The 6,771-nt window shown below is 33.5% G+C and overlaps 1 long non-coding RNA gene across 1 annotated transcript; it reads right to left on the reverse strand.

Moving 5' to 3' along the window:
- Nucleotides 1–617: 617 nt before the first annotated feature.
- Nucleotides 618–6,195, reverse strand: LOC117174825. The gene is made up of 2 exons (XR_004467376.1): nt 5,863–6,195; nt 618–729 (listed from the first exon to the last, which is right to left on the reverse strand). It is a non-coding gene; the product is annotated as an uncharacterized LOC117174825 (long non-coding RNA).
- Nucleotides 6,196–6,771: the final 576 nt, after the last annotated feature.

A 6,771-nucleotide genomic window follows, 5' to 3' on the forward strand; every position in this document is an offset into this window, starting at 1 on the left:
AACCACAATTCCCGGGAGCAGAGTTGTTTCTACTTCGCAGAATAAACATTAATGAAAAAAAATGAACTCCCTTCCTTTAGTTAACTTAAAAAAAATAATAAGGAAAGTTCAGAGAATTTTTTTGTTGGATTTTCGTGAAAAGTTCTGTATTTTGCTTTTTGTTGACAATACTTATGTAATTAAAATTTTGGAAGAGAGAAATTTTGAATTTTTAAAAGGAAATTTTCTTTTTAAATAAAGGGAAGGTTTTTTATTTTGTAAAGAAGGGATTTTTAATTTTGAAAAGAAAAATCAAAGAGAATAATTTGTAGATTATTCTGGTCTTTTAATATCTTTTTTTTAAGTAATGTGACAAATATAAAAATGTCTGATCCAAGTTCACTTCTGATGAGAGGACAGAAACCCCGCGTAGAGCAAAAGGGCAAAAGCTGGCTTGATCTCGATGTTCAGTATGCATAGAGACTGCGAAAGCACGGCCTATCGATCCTTTTGGCTTGAAGAGTTTTCAGCAACAGGTGTCAGAAAAGTTACCACAGGGATAACTGGTTTGTGGCGGCCAAGCGTTTATAGCGACGTCGCTTTTTGATCCTTCGAGGTCGGCTCTTTCTATCATTACGAAGACGAATCCCCAAGCCAAGGGCTGAGTCTCAACAGATCGCAGCGTGGTAACTGCTCTACCGAGTACAACATCCCGCCAGGTTTTTTTTCCTGGTTTCCATTTCAGGTTTCCTGGAATTGGAATATTTCCAAATTAATTAAGAAACAGAGAAATTTAAAAATTTTTTACAATTGAAAAATCAGAGTAATTTTTCTACTGAAAAAAGCGCTTTTCTATTTTAATTGAACTCGTGCAGTGAATCCAGGGGTGGATCGAGTAGCTCTTGGCCCACTGGTACGTGTGAATGTTAGAGTGAAAAGTTTCTTTACTAAAGCCGCGATTCTCTATCAGGGTTTTGGGGTGGTTTTTCTCCCGATAGCAGAGGGTGTTGTAAAATTGCACCAGAATTGTTTATGATTGAAAGAGACCACCAGGCATTCCTCTAACAATCATTGGCTTAAAGATTTTCATTTATTTGGAAAATCTTAACATTTTATCATCGTTCCTGATTACGGACCCGTGAAGGGTTACCGCAGCGTTGGACGGCCTGTGAAAGGTTAAGCATCAGGGGACTTCTAGAGTTGCAGAACTTCGAAGATTTTTTCAGAGGTCTACTAGATCTTCAAATGGAACTTCAGCACGAACTTCCAGATCATCTCAAAGGAGTGGAAATTTAAATAATTTTTTTATTAAGACGAGAAAAAGTGTTAATATAAAGTGCGAAATTGGATTATAACCTCAAGTAAGTCCTAGCCTAAAAGAATTGAAAATGCCTAAATTGCGAGCAAAAAAAGGGTTCGGGATTAATAAGGGTCCTGTTGATCCGGATGCAGTGTCTGAAACCTCCTTGATAATACAGGCTTTACAGTCTTCTCAAAATTCTTTGACAAGCGATATTAGTCAACCTACAAATTCAGATCTCGGAAATTCTTCTTCCTTGGGAAGACATGAAACACATGTCTATCTTCCTACTCCCTTATCAGATAATTCAATTGCTTTGACCGGAACACCTGACTTTAATGAAATCTCAAAAATAGTCCAAGGGACGATTCCCTCTTTTGATGGAAAAAATATGTCCATCACGATGTTTGATGATTATGGTAGAGCCGCACTTTCATTCATTAATCCATCTGACAATTCATGCTTGACCATGCTAATCAGAACAAAAATAATTGGAGAAGCGAGACAGCATATACAGGATAGAAGGGCAATCACTCTAGATGAAATTTTAAGAACTTTAAATCAGATTTAATCTCAAAACGAAGACATAAGTCAACTTATGCAAGATTTAGCTAACGTCAAAATTAAACCGGGTGAAACTTTTCCCGAATATGGAGCAAGAGTAAACCTGACTCTGAATAGATTATTTTCACAAGTTTTGGAAAATACTTCAGGGGTAGAGGGTATGGGAATGTGTAAAGCATACAGAACTACAACAATGGGAAATTTTTTACGTGGTTTAGATTACAATATTTATTCCTGAATAAGGTATAAAGAGATAAACACATTAGACAAGGCCATTGCACTCGCGAATCAGGAGGATCTTAAGTTTAAGAGTTGGAAGAGAGTGCCTATAGGAACGACAGCATCCGAAGCTGTTTCGAGTTCTAATATAGGACAAAACCCGAAACCAATATTTAATTCAAATAAGAGAATAGCCCATTTACGAACCGAAAATAAATTTGAGGATAAAAATAATTGGATCAGTGAGGTGGAATATTTTTACTGTAAAAAGTTAGGACATTTTAAAAGAGATTGCCCTGAATTGGCAAAGAAAGCATTTATAAAGGGCAGAGAGGAATCTAGTTGTCATTATTGTCACAGGAATAATCATACTTTTAAGGATTGTCGACTCCATAAAAAACATTCCTTGGAGCGTGAACAATTAAGAAAAAAATTTCGGGATCAAAAGTCAAATAATGATTTATTTCAGAAAAGACCGGAATCTGTTAAAACAGATTCAAATAAAAGAGTCATTCTCAGACTCAGGTAATTAGGGGAGGATGGACCAGATCCTACAGTAGAATTGAAAAATGTTGCTTTTTTCGAGAAATGTATTTTTATGATTGACACTCGAGCCAGTGCCAGTTTGATTAAAGAAAATAGATTCAAGCCTTTTGTAGAGATAAATCGGAAACGAATTTTTAGTTTAATAGGAATTGGCTCAGACATGATATCTACTCTGGGAGAAGTTAGATTAATGATTAAAGGACTTGAAACCGCTTTTCAGATAATTCCACAGAACTTCCCTATACTTCAGGATGGAATTATAGGAATACCATTTTTAAAACAACATAGAGCAGTTCTAAATTTTTTAAATGATCAACTTTTTATAGGCGAAGATCGTTTTCCTTTGCTCTCTCATGTCACTGTACAAATACCTGCCAGAACTAAAAAGTTATTTCATTTGCCTTTGATTGAAACTCAACTTAATGAAGGATATGTTAGGAAAATTTCATGTGGACTTGGCATTTTTGCTGGAGAGGCTTTAGTTTTTAATAAGAATGGAGAAGCGAACCTTTTTATTAGAAATTCTACACCGAAAAAGGTCAGTTTAACTATTCCCCCTGTGACACTTGAGAAGCATGACGTAGTAGCACCTTCAAATCGTTCGAATGGAAATTCATTTTCCACCGATAGACAGAAAAATTTATCCTCCCGATTCGCGAAAATTTTGAAAGTTATGAATTCGTCAGACTTGAATAATGAAGAACAGGAAAGTGTTCTTCCAATTCTTTCAGAGTACTCCCCTCAGTTTCTCCTAGAAGGTGACTAATTATGCGCTACGAATATTTTATCTCATAAAATAATTACTACCGACGAAACTTCAGTCAATACTAAACAATATCGTTATCCTCCTATTCACAAGGATAAAACACTCAGTTTCTCCCTACAATTCTCCTTTGTGGATTGTACCCAAGAAATCAGATTCTGAAGGAAATAAAAGGTGGATGATGGTTATAGATTATCGTTCTTTAAACGAGAAAACAGTTGGTGATGTTTACCCGCTTCCCAACATAACTGATATTTTGATTCGATAATTCGATTATATCTTAATTCTCAGCAAAAAACGGCCTTTTCAACGCCACATGGGCATTCAGAGTTCACTCGAATGCCATTTGTTTTAAAGAACGCACCAGCGACTTTCCAAAGGGTAATGGACTGTATACTCACGGGTCTCCAGGGTGTTGAATTATTCGTCTATATGGATGATATTGTGATTTATGCTTCTTCATTGGAAGAACATTCTAGGAAATTGAGAGCTTTGCTTGCTCGATTAAAATCTGCTGAATTGGCTCTCCAGCCTGAGAAATGTCATTTTCTTAAGCGTGAAATTGCTTATTTGGGACATGTGATTTCTCAGGATGTAGTCGAGCCAGACCCAAAGAAAATATCAGCTGTAAAACTTTTTCCGATTCCAAAAGGGAAAAAGGATATAAAACAATTTCTCGGTTTAGTGGGATAGACAGGATATACAGGCGATTTATTTCTGATTTCGCAAGAATAGCTAAACCTCTGACTTTACTTCTCAAGGATAATGTTCAATTTATTTGGACAACAAACCAAAAGGAGGATTTTGAAATTTTTAGAGATAAGAGATATAAGATTAGAATCAAATTTCCAACAAATTTAGTTTTTTCATTGAATTATAAAACTTTATCGCCTTTACATAAAGAAGGCTATATCTCATGAATATTTAAGAAAAACAATTTTACCTTTATTTTTAACAAGTATAATTTGAAGTGTACTATATAAAATATTATTAAATTTTAACATACTGATATGTGTATATTATTTGAATAGAAAATATATTAAATAATTTAAGCTGAAAATATACTAAAATTAGAGAACTTATCAATTTAAATGTTAGTATTTAAGAGATTATGAATGAATTTACTTTTTTTTATATGAATTTAAATTTTCGCACCATATAAAGGAAGAAAATAAATTTCTAACCTAAATTTCCAAAATTTGTAAGTTAAGATTTAAAGTGTTTACTTTACCTTGAGACGAATTAAACTATATGTATCAGGTTTACATAAATATTTGTATTTTCTAGTATACACTTTTATTACTTATTTGTTTGATTTAAGACTTATGAGACAAGTTTTTTTTTCTTGCATTCCTTTTACGGAAATATAAATCTTCGTGCTTAAAAATAGACATAACTCCATAAAAATTGATTATTGGAGATCTGTGAAAAATATCGATTGCTAAAATAAATCTTTTCAAAGAAACAGAGAAAACTAAGATTTTTAAAGGATAAATGACTATAGTATAAAAATATGATTGATGTGAATTTTTTTTGTTGTATCGTCTACTTTTTTTGTTTTGTTTTATATTTCATACAAAAGTGAATTAGATAGGGAGGGGATGTAGATCAAAAACAATACCACGTGTGTCAGATTTGTTTTGTTTTGATCTAGATATTGAATTAATTATTAAGATAGAATTATTTGACAACTAAAAGAGTGTTTTGTCTGAAATTTTGAATATAGAATTAATCCAATAATTTTGTTCGCTCTCAAGAGACTTTAGAAAATAAAAAGAAGGAAAAGGTATATTGTTTTGAGTCATTAAGTTTGCCAGTGCATTCGCTAACGAAAAAAAAGATAAGCGAAGGGCTTTTTGTAAGGGCTAGTCGATTCAAAACTCTTGCATAGGTGACATGAGGAGTGAAATTCGGGAAAGTGAATTTAAAAGTCAAAGAATTTGAAGGCGCTATAGAGGAATATTGTCGTTCTTCTTCTTTTTTTAAAGTGAAATTCAATTTAGTGACCATTAAAAACATAGAACAGATTAGAAGGAAATTATTTCAAATTTTCTTTTTCTTTATGAAAAAATTGAAATTGAAATGGACAACAAGGATGAAACCGACTCTGAGGGAGAATACCTTTTAAAGGATAGCGACAATACGGCTAAGATTTATCATTTACCAGTTGGGGTTACCTTCTCAGTTGTAATATATATTTTACTTTTTTCACCATCTTGTTAAAATCTCATTCTTACCCTTTATCCTTATAAATTAATAATTTTGTTTTAAAAAAACATGTAATAAAATGGTTAACCATATTTTTCTCAAATAATTATTTTTCTAATATCTTTCCTTTCGATATAATTTTTTTTTCTTATTCGAAAAACAATATAAATTTGTCAAAATGGAAAAAGATGTATTTACATTTAAACTTTGTCACTAAACATAAAATTATAAGTTTAAACAAAATATTTTTTTTAATCTTTAAATCTTTTTGTTGTATTTTTACCTTTTCTTTTTCGATTTCCATTCTTCAAATCCTTTTATTTTTCCGTTTCCTTCCAGCCTGATTGGGAAACACTCCAGGAAAAACATTCTCCAACTAAACATCTGTCAGCTATGCTATTGACTGCAAAAGTAAATGGCCTCTGGCTATGGAGGTGCCAGTGTTGCCATTTGAAAGGTAGACTTCGCGTAGGGCCCTTTGAGGAAGAGTCCGTTCAGCAATTTCACTTTGCTACCTTCCAAAACCTGGCTCAACCTAGGCTCTGCGAGGGCTGCTCCTCCGCTCCCTTCGAAATGCGAAATGTGAGTACATGTTGGGCATGAATGTCGGCTGTGGCCAGTGCTAATTGGAATGTAACAAGCATGAATCACAACCAAGTAATTCAAATTCGAATAAATAAAATTGAGGATTCAGGTGCTTTAGGACCGTCCTCTATGCGAGAAATTAATCGAGACACAGAGCCATCTTACTCGCTCTTCTTCTTCTTCGTGAATATCTTTTTTGGATCTTTTTCGGAATCAATAGTTATTCCTATTGAAATTCATGAAGAGGAAGACGAGGAGGAATTGTGGCAGGACGTTGGTGGACTGTTTAATTATGAAGAGTCTGGAGATTCTGGGTTCGCGGGGGACGTGTCTGATGCAGAATAATATTTTGTTTTAAATATAAATAAAAGACCTGAAATTTTCGCAAAGAACAATTATAGTTAGAGATTTAACATCGCAGGGCAAATTAAAATACTTTCTTTACTTAACATAGAAATTTACTAAAGCAAAAATGTGGATATATATATATATACTACCTATCTCACGGTTGTGAGACGTGGTTGTGGCTGAAATTTCACGGCGATTTCGCTGGAAGCGGGTGCAATTTTTCAGATTAGCGGTTGTCCTTATGACAAATTTTTAATTA

This window comes from Belonocnema kinseyi, chromosome 6, assembly GCF_010883055.1.
Source record: "Belonocnema kinseyi isolate 2016_QV_RU_SX_M_011 chromosome 6, B_treatae_v1, whole genome shotgun sequence".
NCBI lineage: Eukaryota > Metazoa > Arthropoda > Insecta > Hymenoptera > Cynipidae > Belonocnema > Belonocnema kinseyi.